Source organism: Nelumbo nucifera, chromosome 3 (assembly GCF_055504915.1).
Source record: "Nelumbo nucifera cultivar China Antique chromosome 3, China Antique-T2T, whole genome shotgun sequence".
In the NCBI taxonomy this organism is placed as follows: domain Eukaryota; kingdom Viridiplantae; phylum Streptophyta; class Magnoliopsida; order Proteales; family Nelumbonaceae; genus Nelumbo; species Nelumbo nucifera.
In genome coordinates, this window is record NC_142651.1 from 19,488,994 (window position 1) to 19,506,721 (window position 17,728).

At 37.5% G+C, this 17,728-nt stretch overlaps 1 long non-coding RNA gene and 4 other non-coding genes across 7 annotated transcripts; all 5 read left to right on the forward strand.

Annotated features, from left to right (window-relative positions):
* The first annotated feature begins 4,762 nt into the window (after positions 1 to 4,762).
* Positions 4,763 to 15,687, forward strand: LOC104600310 (uncharacterized). 3 transcript variants are annotated; one of them, XR_016084188.1, is made up of 3 exons: positions 4,845 to 5,136; positions 5,251 to 14,250; positions 14,379 to 15,687. It is a non-coding gene; the product is annotated as an uncharacterized LOC104600310 (long non-coding RNA). The 3 variants fall into 3 exon arrangements; XR_016084189.1 differs by having other exon boundaries at positions 14,455 to 15,687; XR_735657.3 differs by having other exon boundaries at positions 4,763 to 5,136; positions 5,251 to 15,564.
* On the forward strand, positions 7,550 to 7,640 carry LOC148800992 (small nucleolar RNA R160). The gene has a single exon (XR_016085070.1). It is a non-coding gene; the product is annotated as a small nucleolar RNA R160 (small nucleolar RNA).
* Positions 7,799 to 7,878, forward strand: LOC148800993 (small nucleolar RNA R160). Its single transcript, XR_016085072.1, has one exon. It is a non-coding gene; the product is annotated as a small nucleolar RNA R160 (small nucleolar RNA).
* Positions 8,062 to 8,141, forward strand: LOC148800994 (small nucleolar RNA R160). Its single transcript, XR_016085069.1, has one exon. It is a non-coding gene; the product is annotated as a small nucleolar RNA R160 (small nucleolar RNA).
* On the forward strand, positions 8,776 to 8,855 carry LOC148800995 (small nucleolar RNA R160). Its single transcript, XR_016085071.1, has one exon. It is a non-coding gene; the product is annotated as a small nucleolar RNA R160 (small nucleolar RNA).
* Positions 15,688 to 17,728: the final 2,041 nt, after the last annotated feature.

The window sequence follows — 17,728 nt, forward strand, 5'->3', positions numbered from 1 at the left end:
GAAGTGATAGAAGTCAGTTTGGCCTTACAAAAAGGCATCAGCATCTCCTCATGACTTGTGAAATTCATGGAGACATCGGGGCAGAACATGAATATATGGCATTGAATGATTGCTTTTGTAACATCTTTTGGGTCACTTTCTTTAAGACCCAACTCATTGATCTGCCTTCTTCTTTTTTTATCATAGCGCTGATGCTTATGCTTTTATCCTCAAACTGTGAGGATCTCATCTATAACACAAGTTCTCCATCTTCATCCTTTCTTTTATCAGTGTTGAGTTTGGATTAATACGGGGGCCCATCACTCAGAGAGGCCCTCACATATCCCTATCCCTGTGTCCCCTCCATGTCAATGTCAATATCCCTGAGAACTCTAGAAAGAACAGTTGGCATATTGATAACCATCTGGTTAATATTTACATTAGTTCTGGAATCCCCTAACCTTTTTCTTGTTGATCTGCAAGAACTTGTCCCCCATGTGTCATGGTCGGACAAAGGAAAGATGAAAATTTTATCTTAGCTAAGGTCCTTTCATCACAGATATCAGCCCAATAGTCCATGGAGGCTAGACAGGCATACACAAGTTGTTCAATATCAAACAACTACTCCCAATATTATAATGCTGGTCTTTATCGAAAGTAACACAGTTAGTGTCTGTTTATTATATGGTTAAGTATACAGAATATGGGCATTATTGATCTATGGACTAAGTCCATAAGCTATATATCTGAATAATTGGTGGGTCACAAACAGTGAGTTAATGTGCTTACTTTAAACAAAAGTTATAAAGCTCTTCATCTTTTGTTTAATGGACCTAACACTGCCTTTAGACCCATATCAGATGGTAAGCCCATAATTAAATATGTACTAATATAAATTGCATCAGGTCTAGTTAGTTAGTCCAAGACAGTTTGTAGTGAATGGATGGATTTTGAGACAAAGAGATTAAAATGTTCATCACTTAAGAAAGGTGATGTGGTTGTGACCCATTTTAGGAGATTTATTTTAAGTCCTTTATATTGAAAGATGGTGTCCTTTCTAGTAAGTGGGGGGGGGGGGGGGGGGGGGGGGGGGGGGGGGGGGGGGAATAGTTAAAACTGTTGAGTTTTGCATGTTTTTCATACACCCAGTTGATCTAGTGGAGGGGGATGAATGGGGAGTCAGTGAATGTGGGTAATTTCAGGCCACAGATTAAGGTTTCTGTTTTGAGATTGTTGATTCTGTTAAGAAAGGGAGATGGGGCCTTGAATTTCCCCCCTTTATGGTATGAAGTTGATGGTGTGCTCTTGTGTGGCTTTAAACTTGATCCCAGAAGATAAGGATAGGCTTTGAGCATGGGTTCTCCGGGAATTTTCAAGTGTGAATGTCGCTTTCAAGTAGCCTTTGCCATGTGCTAACTGGTGAATGCAATACCCTTTTGATAACATTCATGCAATCAATCTTGTGCAACTCTTTTCAATAGAGAGATGGTCTGTTGCTTAGATAACTAATTGCAGCATGGAATAATAAAATCTTGCTTATTGTGAATCGTTTCTCAGTCTTAAACTGTTATAATCTTTAGCTGCTATTTGAGCCAATTTCTGCACTAGACGATTGGATTAATTTTGTTTAATCCATCTTGATTACATGATAGAATTGGAGCTCAGCTCCATTTCTGTAGAATTGATTAAAGTGGTTAGATTCTCTAGGAATTTCAGAATCCACAAAACGTGGGATTTGTGGCTTTAAAGTTTAAACCCATTAACATTGGAATTCAAAACTGCTGCCCAAATGCACTCGGAGTGTGAAATTGAGAAATTCGTGGAGTTGGGACAATCAATTCCACTTTCTGCCCCTGAGTTCCCAGGGATCCAACTTCCAAGAATACACACATTATTATTTTAAGACAAGTGAAAGATATCTTAAATCTTTCTTATCAAAGGGACCATAACAAAAGCATCACAACAACAAAATTAATAAAAGGAAGATCATAAGAGAAGAAAAGAAAAACGAGAAGACAAAACAATCCAGAACGAAGGTGATCCAGTTTACTTTTAACAGTTGCAAAAGAAAATTAAAAGAGGTGAAATGAACAGTGGGACCAAATTCCGTCTTCATTTCCTAGTCTATCTAGGAACCAGACTTTGTCCCCACCCTAGGGCAAGAGGAATTTAGTCTTAACTCTTAAGACGCATGAAACATCAATCATGTGGAAAGATAGAGGAATTGAAGCAGCAAAAATGGAGGACACTATATGACACCATCATGGTCTCGGGTTTTGGTGCATGGAAGTTTCATCGGGAGATGCAGCTTTTTCTTTGGAAAGCAGTGTCAAATTGATAACCAGCTGCAGCTGGGTTTCTCAGCCCAGGTATATATATGTAATGTAATGCGTGTGGTCCAGTGTTGAGAGATGAAACCCCACGTTACAGAGTGGAACCTGGACCTCAAGTGAACAGAGAAGCGAAGCCCATTGAAGCCATTACAGTCACAGATACGTTGCCACCTTTTCTGTCTCCCTCCTGCTTTCTTACAGAGACAGCATTGGTTTGTCCGCCTTGATCCTCGCACGGGATGGTTGGGAATTTGGGTAGCAAGACTGTCAAGTGTCAATGGCGGGCGGGATTTAGAATACTCATGAGTCATTAGCAGCTGGACTGCTGGAGCGGCTGGAAAGTGGAGGCCTGGAGCAGATCACCTGATCACCATCACATTGCATAGACGTAGACCATTCATTCATAATTTCATATCATATGGGAGCGTTATTGGCTAGTGGTCTAGTCTAGTGGTTAAGGCTTCACGCCACTGCACATTGCACAAAGGCGGCCCAGCCCAGCTCAAGCCCACTGGAGCTCAGGTCATTCTGGGCTGAATAGTTGAAGAAGGTTCCTACTTTCTTGTTCCCTAATTGGGTCATCTAGGGAGGTTCAATTCCATACGTTAACCTACTATATTTGTGCTACGTAGAGGGATGGTGTCAATCTCAGCTATCGGCTAAGTAAGGTACCTTCTGAAGTGGCCAGTTTTTACAAATTCTTAGCCCACATCAACTTATTGCCCACCTTTTATTAGTCTCTTCCACAAGTAATATTGCATGTTCAGAGTGTCGAAATTCTAATATTAAAACTTGCTTCAAAGAGAGAGAGAGAGAGAGAGAGAGGGTTCTTTGGACTCAAATTTGGCTTATTAATAAGGGATAACAAGAGAAATTATGGGCCCATCCAACCCAATTTGCCACGTAGCCCAATCACTCACTAAGGCTCAGTTTGGAAGGAGTAATCACTAAGGCTTCACGCAACTGCACATTACTTCTTCCAAATGGAGCCTAAGCTTGTAAGTCCTGCGGCCCATTTTCTGTCTTACCGTCTTGTGTAAGGGAATGTTCTACTAAATACTCCACTAAGATCAACAGCTTAACTTATTCTTATGTTCCAACCAGAGTAATGCTTATTCATCTCCAAGCAATTAAGTCATGTACCAGTGGGCTTGCAAGCCAAACAACTGGAGCAATTGGAGGCACTTATCCAAGTATCTCCCGTTTAATATCAAAGACGATAGTTGATTCTTGTAAAAAGCAACTGCACACTACTTGGATTGTTGAAACGGGAAGCATCAAAGAAACATATGCATTCACTTTCCTCATTTCCATTGATGGGATTGTAAAACCAATTTGTCTTCACTTTCAGTGCACACAACCTTTAAATCTCTCCCTCTTTCTCTCTCTCTCTCTCTCTCTCGATTTGTTGGTCCTTCTTCAAACTTCTTAGCAATCAAGTTATAGTTCCAATAGCCATATTGAGTGTGGCTAGCTCTTCGGGCTTAACATTCTCAGCTAGTCCAATGGCCTCTAGAGTAGCTATACCCTATAGGTTGCTGCTGCAGTGTTTTCACCTTCTTCCACATGCTGGTTTTGTCTGATCCCTACAATACCAATTACCCCCACCCTCTCCACGTCTTAACACAATTCAGGCAGGTTGGGTTGAGGGTCAACCCTGAAGGTGCAAATCTTGGGTTTGGGCCTATCCCAACTAGAGGCCAAATCTGAATTTACCAATCTAGACCCAACTCAAGCTTAATCTAACACAACTCCATTTGGGCACGGGTTAGGTTAAGCTGGGCTTAATTGGCTTTGGATGGATTTATCAGGCACATTTTCTGGACCTTTAACCCAAATTAGGTGTAGAATTGATTGAAAATATATTCAAATTTCATTTCTGAATGTAGATGTACATATATTTTTCCGACTGATGTACACATGTAGATATAGTTAAGGAGAAAAAGATATTTTTATATAACTAAAATTGTATGTATTTGTTTGTTCGGGTGGGCTTGGAATAGATTTAGCGGGCTCGGGCTAATCAAGACTCAACCCAAGCCAACCAGAGAATAGGTCAGGTCAGGCCCGAATTCTCTGATACAGGCCCAGCCCGCATCCGGAAAATACCGGCCCGAACTATGCAACAAAACTGGGTTGGGCCCGCCCAAGTTGCGGGCTTGCAGTACGCGAACGAGTGGAGTGATGAGGGTTTTCGTGGAACAGAAATCAAGTAAATCTGACGGTTAATAGAGGACCCTTCCTGATGTTACCATTAGGCTGTGTTTGGTTTGAAGGAAAACACAAAGTTTGTATAGATTTTCTTGCCTTTTCTTACCTTTTTCCTTCAAACCAAACACAGCCTTGTGGTTACCCAAGGGGATTATGAAACGATGCAGTATTTGGATAAGTACTTTAAATTACGTTTTTAGTCTTCATTATTTGCCAAACAGTTGCCAGTAGGGCAGTAAGTCAGTAACTTTCGAAGCAGGGGTATTGTTGGCGAGACGCGATAAAAACTCTGCCTTCCGTCACGCGAAAAGAAACTTTATTCCCGCCCAGGCGCCACGCGCCAAAGCAAAACCTTAGTCCTATACATAGATAAAACCCTAGAAGAAATGAACTCGGAGAGGAGCAGCAGGGATAGATCGTTTTGTTATATTCCCTGGGATCTCTTCAAGCCTAGCATCTCTTGTCCCACCACCGTCTCTCTTATTCGACCATCTCCATTCATGATCTCTCCCACCCTTCGAATCTTCCTACGGCTCCTCGTTGTCACAAAGACGCTGTTCCACTTGTCTGGCTTCTAGGGTTGATCATTCTGTTAAGCTATACAGATTTCCTGGTATTAACATGTTTCTCCATCTATTTGTCAAAAATAATGCAATCCCTCCTTTTTGTTCAACTTTCTTTTATTATTTATGAGTGATTTGAGGCGCATCATTCTGTCCCTGACTAGGTCTTGATAAAAATTTTGATCGGAAGGGAACTGGGAAATATCAATCTCTAGATGATGAAATGCCTTGTAGCAGTGTATTTTTAGGTTGGCTTCATTAGCATCATCCTTAAGTGGACTATGAAGTCTTGTTCAACCTTGTCTGGCCATGGTATTGGTTCACAACTGAGTAAACGCGGAGCTTTTTCCCATAATGAAGAGATGGGTTTGTCGGTTTTTTCTAATCCCTTCTGGTTTATCTTTAATACTAAAGAGATAATTCCCTCATGTTCATATATATTGCATAAATATTCATTGTTGTCCACACTATTGGACATTTTCTGTTGACTACTCTGTGTTTAAAGCTGCTTCGCTTCGTCTCATATTATACACTATTTGTCATGTAAATTTATGTGGTAGTTGTACAGGTAGGTTTCCATGAAACTGGGAGAGGCCCTAGGGTTCCCCAAATAACTGTTTATTTTGGTTTCCTGATGGCTTTGTTTAATGAGAATGGAAGTGTATTTTGAAGTCCATGCAAGAATGATAACGACACAATACTTTCATGTCTATTCAATATCTGGGCAAATAACAGTTGGGTTTGGTCATTTGTTTTCAACATGTTTAAATGATTGTTTGATATAATTTCTTCAGTCTTAATTCAATATAAACTGATCTGGAATAAGTTGAGTGAATTTAGTGGTCCATGCTTGCTTTGTGTCTCTTGTGCTTTTGGCTAATTTCTTAATTATATTTTTGCCCTATTTATTGCCAAGTTTCATTGCTTAGATGAGCCAGAGCGGTCTTACTGTTGTCTAGAGATAGGGTTTTTTGAGAACTTATTTTCTCTGAGATTTGAAATGGTTTGACCAGACATTGTCCCATTTAATAAGGTATACAAATCTTTCCAAAAGTGGACATGGTTTTCATGTTTATACTTAGCTCTAGGAGGGGAAAAGGTGGAGGCACCAGAATACACAGTCTGTTCTTTATTTCTTGGTTTACAGACTATACGAGCATGGTGTGACAGAAAAACCTTCTTCATTGTCCGAAATCTGTTGTTGGCACATTCTTGCGATGTGACAAAGTCTATGAAGATGACATTTTGACATGTTATAGGATTTTGAATTATGTGATTGTTTACTTCCTTTCAATGGTGGAATGTGTTGTGCTGACCTTATTGTTGTACTTCTTTATGTTTTTGTGATGTTGTAACATGTCTAAAAACTGAACTAGACTTGGTTCAGGAACAGTTCAGGTAAAGTTGTCCAAAGTAGAACCATTAATATTCATTTAGCATAACCTCTGCTGTGTATATTGCCGAGATATGCTGGCCACAATCTGAATATCATAGAAATGATATGAAAATACTGGTTTTAATTTATAACTGATGTAAGCTTTTGACCTATGATTTTGTTTCTGTTGTCTTGTATCAACTTCCTTGCCTTGTAAATTACAAAATTCTGGTTTTATCTTAATTCAGCAGCATGATGAATATATGATTTTAGTTTATATTGAATCTCATAAATCAGAGGTCTTCAAAGTTCTCTGAGCTCTTTCCATGTCATGTACATAATTATTTTTGTTTTTATTTGTTATTATTGTTATTGTTAAGTGTCATGTGCAAGAGAGAGGGGAAAGGAAGCGAAGAGAAGGGTGGAGGAAAATAAATGAATTAAATTTATTGTATATGGTGGTCTGGACCTGAAGCCAAGGCAAGTATTGGTATTATATAGTAAAGATTAAGGCAAGAAATGTTTTATTTGAAGAAGAGAGGCATGGGAAGGTGTGTATTGGGATGCAGTGGCACAATGATGAAAAGGAGATCCATCGGATGCCCTTGATGCCTATAGAATTGCTTGGCTTTTTTTTAGTGAAGGGCTCTACCTAAGATACTCACTGAATACAGAACTCCATTGAGCAAGATGTCCAAAGAAGAGATCTGTGCAGGTATTTTGCTTTTGTTCAAAAAAGTTATTAGTTTGGTTTTGATTTTTCATGGCATGGTTAATTGGTGATGAAGTCAATACATCCTGGTTTCTTGTTAGTGCTTTCACGTCTGTACTGTATCATTTTATTGCTCACTGGCTCACTGCTATTTCTGAAATAACACCTACTGCAATGAGCATTTTTGGTGAATATGAAATTTCTAGTTCAAATTTAATTTATTATCTTGTTGAAAAATTGACATGTATTTGTTGGGGGAATGTGTATGTATATACTACATAATGAGCAAAGGGAGTAGTGTTTTTAATCAATGAATACAAGTGTTTGTTTTTGTATTTTTAATTTTATGTCTACTTGTTTGATTCTATGCAAGCAAAGCAAGATGATGAGATAATACTTCTGAACTGTTAATGGTGAAGAAACGCATATTACAAGTTTATAATTGCCTTCAAAGTTCTCTGATTGCTTTGTTAGGTCAAGGGTCACTAAATGTAACGGGTAAGTTTCTGACTTAGTGACCAAAAGATTACTAAGTTGAGTGCTTTATTTTATTTCTTCTTTTTGTCTTTTCTTGTGTCCATATTGTTGCCTTTTTTTGTTTCTGATGCCAACCAAAGTAGACTTGTGCAAAATGATGATATAATATATCTGAACCATAAGCTGAAGCATTCAAAAAATAAGTGCCTTTAAAGTTCTCTGATTGCCTTGTTATATTATTGATCTGTATATGTGACAACAAAGTTTCATCTGTGATCAGTATAAAAGATGAGCAGGTTATTATTTTATTGAGGGCTTTGTTTTATGATTTTTCTTTCTCTTTTCATGTGCCGTTATGGTTGCATTCTTTTCCACAAAGCAAATAAGAGTAGGCTGATTCTATGATTGCAAAGCAAAATGATGAGACTATATATCTGAGCCATCAGTGCTGAAATGCATAGCATAATTGCCTTCAAAGTTTTCTGATTGCTTTGTAATATATATGGTCAGTGTGTGACACGAAAGCATAAAGTTTCAACTGTGTTGAGCATAAAACGAAGGCAGGCTAACAAATTTTGTTTTTTGATTAGTAGGTTTACAAATTTGTTTGAGTGCGTTTTATGTTCGTATCCTCTTGGTTGCTTTCTTTTCTTTAAAAGCAATTACAGAACTGCAGCAATCACAGCAGACTGATTCTATAATGGCAAGGAAAAATGATGGGCTAATATGCTTTTAATGCTGAAGCACATAAGATAATTGCCTTAATGGTCAGTAAAGTGACATTGATGTTTCAACTGTGTTGAGCATAAAATAAAACAGTTTTAAATATTTTTTGATTGATCTATTTTATGCTTCTTTTTGCTTTCTCGTTTGCCCTTATGATTGCTTTCTTTTTCATAAAACCAAGGAAAACTTCGATGTAATGTTGTTATAAACAGATAATCATAAACAATCTTCGATTGTTCTTTTATCTGTGATGATATATAACCTTATTAGAAATTTAGAGGGAGATAGTGAGTAGTTATGCAGTCACTGACCATGTATGTTATGGAGACAAGATTGAACTTGTGACTTGTGAGCTGCTGAGCTGCTGCTATACACAGTATACTGATTCCATGACAGCAAAGCAAAATGATGAGCTAACTTATCTGAGCTATTAGTGCTGAAGCATTTAACGTAATTGCCTTAAAAGTTTTCCGATTGCTTTGTTGTATCAATGTTCAGTATGCGCGACATCAGCCTTTGTGTCCTTGTGGTCACTTTCTTTTTCATCAATCTGCTACCCCCATAGGCATGGTTCAAAGTTCCATTTTCTCGATACGTATGTTGCGTATTGGATGTTTGTAATGGACATAATACTGATTTAAAAAAATTAATTAGGTTTCGAGAATCGTGTCGGGACATCTAAAAGCAGGAGTATTAGACTTGATTTTTCTTCTATTTGTATGTGGATATTGTCATTTACGGGGTGATATTCATGTAGGGCTGTAGTGTTTTAAGAATATGAGATCCTAACTTTTATAGAACCTTATTTGAAATTGGTGTCAGAAGGTAAAAATGGTTTAATGTCTATGGTAGTCACATAACTGTTCTTCGCGGATAACTCTCTTGGCATATATTTATTTTTTAATGCAATTGAATGGCGTCTGCATCTTCTGCAATTTTTCTTATGATTCTTGCACTGAGATGGAGAAGGTTTCACTCAAGCTGCCTTCAGTTGCTGTCCTCTTTCTTATTGCATCTGGTTAATCTCTCTCTCTCTCTCCATCTCGCTCTCTTTGAAAAACACACGTACACCAGGCACATTGCATTTGATCTAGATATATATTAGTTGAGTTGTAAAGTTTTTAAAAATCATGCATGCATGCATGTAACTGTTTGGCGTAGGGCTGGCGTTATCGACGACGACTGAAGCAATGTTTAACCTGCAAGTCCTCCGAGCGTAGAGTTGTGATGGTCATGACTGAAAAGGCCCAGCACGCAACCGAAGCATTTTCGGTACTAGCGTTTTGCCACACAGACAAGGGCTGCAAGAGCAGGTGCCCGCCAAATTGCCCCATTGTGAATCATGTTAACCGTCAGTGCTTCTGTGAGTATTAATTCAAGATTTATGGTCGGTTTGAAAATTGAAGCTCCCCCGATCTCTCTGTTGAATGAGGCTACTTCTTTCAATGTCGTCTTTTGGTCTTTCATAGAAATGGGTTAATGAATAATGATATCTGGTTCTATGTTTCATGGATTTCGTGGAGTTTTATTGCTAAATGCTAATGTGCGAATGCAAATTATGACATCCACACGCTTTCACACAGAACAGCCATGAAATGATATGGCACATGATAGACCACATTGTCGAGCAGGATAGAGTTGTGATTTTCTCAATCGGACCCAACCAGAACTGAAGATTGTCGTTGAAGACAATTCAAGAGATACGTGTGGGTAGAACCACATTGAATGTAAAACTGGAAAGCTCACCGGTCATGGTTTTATGTGTTTTCTCACGATTTAAAATAATTTGTCTAGCCGCGTCCAAGGTTTCTAAATGTGCTTCATCAAGATTCACCACTCACTAGAATTCTCAATAATAATTAATTTTAGGTGGATTGCCATTAATTCCACTATGATCAAGCACTCTTGGGTGAAAGTGTGTGGTAAGGGTAGATGGAGCAGAGTACCATTAGGCTGAGAATAGTGGTGGAGAAGCTATTTGCCATTAATTAGAGAGCTCTCTACAGTGAGCTAAAAGGGCTTGACTTGACACGTCCAATCGTTTTTGGTTGAGCTTTCCTTTCATAAACGGCCAGTGCCAAGTATATTGGTGGGGATCCCTGCCCCCCCTACAAACATTATTCATATGGTTACTGATGGGTGATTTGGCCCTACCTACTAATAGGTGGACAGGCGGACGTGACCAAATGACTGGATATTGACAAGGTAGTTCTTGCCTCTTCAGCATGACAGGTCACTTTGGGCACCTTGGGAAAGACCGAGGTTTGTATATTGCTCGTTATGACCTGACATGCAGAAGTGACTTGTAGCAGACTAATACAAGCTGTCCAGTCCTCTAAATTTTATGGGATAATGTTGCATTTTAGCAGGATTTATCCATATGCTGTTGGATCGGACGGACTTGATAAACCTTATTGACAATCACGAAGACAAGGAGATAGTACGTTGTCTGTGTTGAGCATGATACAATGGGATGGGCCATATTGGATTAGAGGTTTCAGATCCATGAACTGATATGACACAGCGGGCTGTGGTGCGTGCTGCGTGGGCCAATCTGTGTCCCAGCCTTACCCAAGACTTGGTCCACATATTAGCCTTGCCTTTGACAGGCATAATACAGCATGGGCCCGCACCACCGCACGGGCTCAAGTCATGGGCCATGCTAGGCCGACCCCCGAAGTATCCAGAAGAGGGAAGGATGGACCGTGCCTCAATTATACCACTGAACTTGGCTTTCTTTTGGCAGATAAAAGAGGAGGAATAAAAATTTACAAGCAATAAAATAACAAGGTTCGACCAGCTGTGTCAGTTTCCGCAGTACCAAAAGATATCGGAGCGATTAACGTCCTGGTCCTGGGCAACCATGTGCGCATATTGATTTAGGTCCTTACGCCTGTATTTAATATTTAGTATTTGCAGAACTAAAACTTAAAGAAAGTTCCGGAGTCCAGATGGTTAGATAGAGAGCCATCAAAGGGAGACCCATTCAGCGAGTGAATCGTGAATTGTGAGTCGTGAGATGAAAGGCTCTTTGACATTATTTCATTTCCTTGTTGATAAGCATTGCTTACCTACTTTTATGTGTCATCTTTTAAATGGGTTTGGATTGGATCGGACTTTTCAAAATAAAAAAACTTAAAAAAGGGTAAATTATAAAGACGCGTCCGTGACAAAGACCTTCTGTATTTTGTTTTGTGACAAAGACCCCTATATTAGGACTGTGAGACAAAGACTTCTTTTCATTAGTCTTTCATCTAAAAAATGAGAAGTCCATCATTGTAATATTTTTTAATCTCTATATTATTCTTGTAATAATTATTCGGACAATTAGAAGAAAAATACTATTCTTCCCCTTCCCCTGTTTTGAGAAGCTTCCATTCATGAAGTTGTTCGAAATGTCAAGGTGCAGCAAGTGAAGATTGGCGATGGGTTTCACGCTCCCTGAAATGTTAGTTGAGCTCAAATCTAATGCTCGAAGCAGATTCAAACGAGAGAAGAGACGATTTGGCAACTTACCACTTCTTGGATTTCCAAAATATAGCAGTGTGTGCAACTTACTGTAGGAGTTGCTTAGAATCGTTGTTGTATTCCCATCTTGTTTCTTTAGACCTCCAAAACAGAAGAGTGCAGAAAAACAAAGATTTGAATGATCCTCTATTGTATTTGTATCTACATCCCAAGTCAATGACAATTGACGGGTCACCCCAAGATCATCAAGATCACTGAATCCTGATTTTGTATCCTTAATCAATTTATATTCATCTCTTGAAAGCTCACGCACTATATCATGGAATGGCTCATGGATCTTGCATCTAACAATGTGCCCATCTTCATCTCTTTTCAAATCCCTAAAGAAATCAGTACGTGACAGCAGTTCTTCAAGGTATTCCATGGCAGATCTCTCCAACGTCTCCCAACTGTCATCCTCACTTTGGAGCCATCCATAACTGTGTTACGACATCCCTCTCAATCCAACAACCTTTGGGGAATAGCAAGAAGTACTTTAAGCACCTTTTTACATCTTTGGGCAACCTAACGTAACTCGATTTAAGCATTTGCAAGACATTCTTCCACACATTTGACCTCGGGTAAAGTTGCCATTTGGCCAGTCTCTTTCAAGGTTACACATCTGTGTAATCTCTTTCGAGATTGAAAAATAGGGGTAGTCGATGATCTCTAGTGTAACGGATAAGAAGAAGAAGGAGAAGAAGAAAATGAAGAAAAAAAGAAAGAGGAAGGAGCAAAGGGATAGGGGGAGAGAAGGAGAGAGAGAATAATGTAAAAGAATTTGAGGTAGAGGGGGTTATCGCCGCTATTTGTATAATAATTATTACAAGAATAGTATGAGGATTAAAAAATATTACAAAGACTTGTCAGTTTTTGGACGAAACGAAAGGTAGGTTAACAGAAGGGGGTTTTTGTCTCACTGTCTTAGTACAGGAGGTTTTCGTTGCAAAAAAAGGTAATAAGAAAAGGTGTTCGGATCCGATCGGCTACCGAAAAGTAAAAGAGCGAGCTCTGTGAAACCGATCCCACCCAGAAGCTTCATTTTCTTTGTAGTTTATGCTTGACTCGTGAGGAAAGAGGATTCTTTTCTTTTTCCTATTTGGCAGTCGACACTTGCAAGTTGCAACCCAACAGCCGATGCCCGAGGGTACTTGCCGTTAAACACCACTGCTCTCTCTCTCTCTCTCTCTCTCTCTTTGAGTTTGTGGTAGTCGCTTTGTGTCGGAAGTCGGAAGGGACCGGAAGAACTGGTTTATGCCGTTTCCTTCATGATAGTGGTAGTGGTGTTCCTCATACACCTTCCTCACGAAAATATTTACATAAAAATAAGGAAAAAAAACTGAAATTGAAGTGTCAGATTTCATGTCATTGGGTTCTACTGGCATGAATCCTTGAGGTTGGTTGCATGATATGCTTTAGCCGGTGGTATTAAGGAAAATACCAGAGAAAATATTCAGAAGAACAATAAAAGAGATCTCTCAAATCTTAAAGGTGAAAGAGAAGAGTTAAACCAATGGATCTTGGGTTAAGATTAAGTTGTTTCACTTCGCCGGAGAAATATACTAACTTGTGGGCGGCGAAGGCGATGTTCTTTGTGTAAGGGTTTCGTTTCTCCGGAATTGACCTATCTGATCGATGGAACTCAAAAAAAGAGTTGAATAATGTTTAAGGATTTTGTTGGGGTTCATCTCGCCCCCAGGACCTTGAAGCGGACAGTCACAGATGACAGAACATCCCAACTCGGTCCGAACATCGAAGGAAGCTTCAATGATATGATGATGTCATCGTCTATCCCAACAAGTAATCGGTTTAATTGTTAACCCGTCAATCCTTTGTCTCCGTTTCTTGTTTCTACACAAAGGGCCGACGACGCAACACAAAGGATTCTGCCACAGAAGAGAACGAGGGCTACGATCAATCTATTCCTATTTGCATCGTCCGATCTCATATTCAGGGATGGCCTGCTTTAGTAGTAATATCTGGTTCCCTCTCTCTCTCTCTCGATCTCTCGTTTTGAAACTTTAATATTTTCAACTTTTCATCCTTGTCAGCTGCTGAATTCTCCGAACATATAAGAAAAAAAACTACAAACCTAGGAAAAAATATTGCAACACGGAATTCACAAAAGAAAAAGGAAAGGCTAGTCTGAACCGAAATTTAATGCCATCAGTTCATCACAGAGAATTGAAACCTTGTGTGTTAAAGACTCTATTTATCAATCTCATAGAGAAGGAAGTGACCAGAATCTGAAATCAAGTTTGAATCCGCGAAGACATTATAGATTGCGAATAAAATCGGCCAGAAACTGATATTGCTCTAAGGAAGAAAACGGACTCCAGATTCGATCTTTTGCAGCATTTGTTAGTGGTTGGTTTCTTCATCATTATTTCCTCATAAGCAATTAATTCTACCTTTTTTTTCAATCTTCACATAGTTTTATATTTTTATCTTAATTTCTTTGTTTGGTCGTGCATTCCTATCATGTGGTTCTTCAGTTCTTGATATTTGTTCCGAGTCTTCCGATTCGTTTCTCAACCAGATCGTAATTCGGAAGTTTATGGCTGAGCGTAGGGATTTTGCATCGCTTGCGACCGCCCAAGTCCTACAAAACATTATCAGTAAAAGTCTTGCTAGAGGTTAAAAAATATTATTTATTTAAAATAATCCCGCCGGTCGGTTGCCGCTGCGTGTATCTAAATTCGACCGTCGTGCGACAGCAACCGTCATTAAAGGAATGGTGCCGTGAAACATGGTGGTCAAGCATAGATTACCTACTTTTTTGCGTGTCATCGTTGGGTTAAAAAATTCTGATAAGGGCTGATTGGTACTTGTTCCAAAAAAGAAAGAGTGGGAGCATGTATTGTCCCATCACTCAGATGGCAACCAGAAGCTTCGCCCTCTTTTTCTCTGTATTTTTTCGTAGTTCTGAAATTTCTGACATCGTGACATGTGAGGAAAGATGAAAGAGACTGCGGTGCCAATGAAACTTCTGGGCAGCTTTCATTGCAGTGAGCTGTGAACGTCAACATATAACGCAAAGCAAAGTTGGAGTTTGAATCCATGGGAATCGCCATTGCCGGGCGCTAACTAATGCGCTATGTCGGTGTAAGAATAAAATGGCGCAGGGTGCCAAAGAAAAATTGCTTGCAATCTCTGAGGCAGTAGGTGCGAGAGTGTGGGTAAGAGCAGAGAAAGTGAAAGTGAAGCTGCCTTCCCTTCTTCCCGTGAGAAACGTAGTACCAGTACCACATGAAGTTCGGACTCGACCTGAAGAATTGATCTATGCACTTTCCTTCATGATAGTGATTTCCCTCATACAACTTCCCTACGAATATATTGACGGCAACCCAATCCCGACCGTTATTTTTAAGGGCCAACCCACTACTTTTCATGCTTTTATCTTATCCCTCGTCTTTTCATTCTCGGGTTCGGCGTGTGCTATGATGTTGAGAGAACACTACCCCAAGGCCGCCGGATACTGTCGCCGTTTCGGTCTATTTGCTTTCTCACTTGCTTTTTCTGTTTTCCTGTGGGCTGCCATCCCCGACGCCTTCCGGCTGCTGTCGTCCCTTACCTCCTCTTCTTAATTAAGTTTATATCATATATATTATATATAATTTGTCGTTGTTGTTATTGTATAAATGAATAACAGCAAGAAAATTGCAAGATTGTTCTACTAAATATGGATGGTTGCATGCGCGTCCCTCCCGGTCCCGGGTCCCGGGTCCCGGCTGAATTTTAGTCTTTTTATTTTATATATGGATGGTTGCATTTGCATGTGCGTCACATGCACTTGCTTTTCTATATTATTGGGATTATGTCATTATGATTTAATTAGCCTTTTAAGGGTATTTTTGTCCTTTTATTTTCTATTTTATGGTTGCATACAACATACGATTCCTAATCACGGCCCAACTACGAGTGAATGAGTGATCATTTCAGCCCGGTATGGAAATTCTGGTTTTGAACCTCCGTTTTGGGCTTTATACTTCAAATACGGGTGTTCATGGGCCGGGTCGGGCTGGACCTGGAACGGGCTTTGCACTTATGATAACGGTTATAGTTTAAGTTTGGGCACTTATGATCCCCAGGCCTGAAACATAAGCCCTATCTTAGGTCTACACGGGTCCAAGTAGAGATGGGCCTAATTTAAACTTATTTTATACATTTAATAATATAAAATATCACATATAATATAAGTTATATATATTATGTCATAATATTTATATATAAAATATATAGTATAGTATAAAATAACTTGTATACATATGTATACGTTATACACAAAATGTGTAAGTTTAAATATATGCAAGTTGGGCCCGTGCCAGGCCTGAAATATTCAGCCCAAATCCATCCCTAAACTTTGTGGGCCTGATGTGGGCCAGGCCTGAACACAAAACCCAGGCCCAAGCTCGGAATTTCCAGGGCAGGTCGGACTGAAATGATCACCCCTAACTTCAAATAATACATAATTACAAATAATAATTTAAATATTAGTTAATAAATTTATGTGTGATCTCAAATAATGTGTGATCTCAAATAATAATTTAAATATTAGTTAATAAATTATAAAAATACATAATTACAAAAAAAAATTGATAACAAAAATACAACAAATACGATAAATTAACTTTCAGAAGTTAAATAGTTGTTTAATCTTCAATAATTATGGATAATTTACTATTAAATAACCAAACAAAAAATAGATTTATAAATAATTATTGAAAACATATTTATCAAAAATATAATAAATAATTACTAAAAATAAAATAACTATTAATTTTAGTATATATAAATATATAATGAATGTACACTATTATTGTAAAATTGTTACTAATAGATATATTTTTTTGAAAGTTATTTTCTATAATTATTAATTGATATAATGAAATTAGTTATTTACAATATTATTTAGTTATTTAAATAATATTATTATTTAAATTTTAAATATTAATTATTTTTTAAATTTAATAATCCATAAATTTATAATTAGTACTATTATTACATAATTCATCATTAATTTTGTAAAATAATAAATTATTATTAATATGAAAATTATGAAATCTATCATAATTGTTTTTCTACTTTTAAGATTTTTTTTTAATTTATTACATAATTTAGTTATTTTAACTATTTAAAATTTGGTCATGTTATATTTCATTTTTTAAATGTTTAAATAATATGTAAAATATTTAAAATTTTTCATTATTTGAATTTTATTTATTTTAATGTTATTATGTAATATTAAATATTTTGTTTTATAATGATTTAGCTATTTTTAATGTTTTATTCTTTAGGATATTTAGTTATTGAAATATTTAAATAATGTTTTATTTTTTAATGTTAAATTTTTATTATTTGAATAACATTTAAATTGAATAGTTCATAAAATTATAATTTGTATTGTTACTACATAATTCCATGATGAATTTTGTAAAAATATAAAATTATTAATAATATGAATATTATTAAATCTATTATAATTAATTTTTGTGTTTTGAATAAATATTTTAAAGAGTATATAATTTCATTATAATATTTAAATAATATTGAATTTTTTATAATTCAAACTTTCTTTAGATGGATGTAGATAAATAGTGGGGGAGAGGATAAATAGGAGTTAGAGATAGTTTAGGTGGGAATCTCTTGACTAAATTAGAGATAATTTAAAAGATAAAAAGGAGTTAGATATAATTTAGGAGATAAATAGGAATTAGAGAAGATTTTGGATAAAGTGAGGGAAAGTGGTGCCACTTAGCTAAATATTAGAAAAGCATATCTCTCTTTCTTTATGGTTGTTAGAAATAGTTAAGCCTATATTACTTCCTTTTTGCAAAACCGTTGA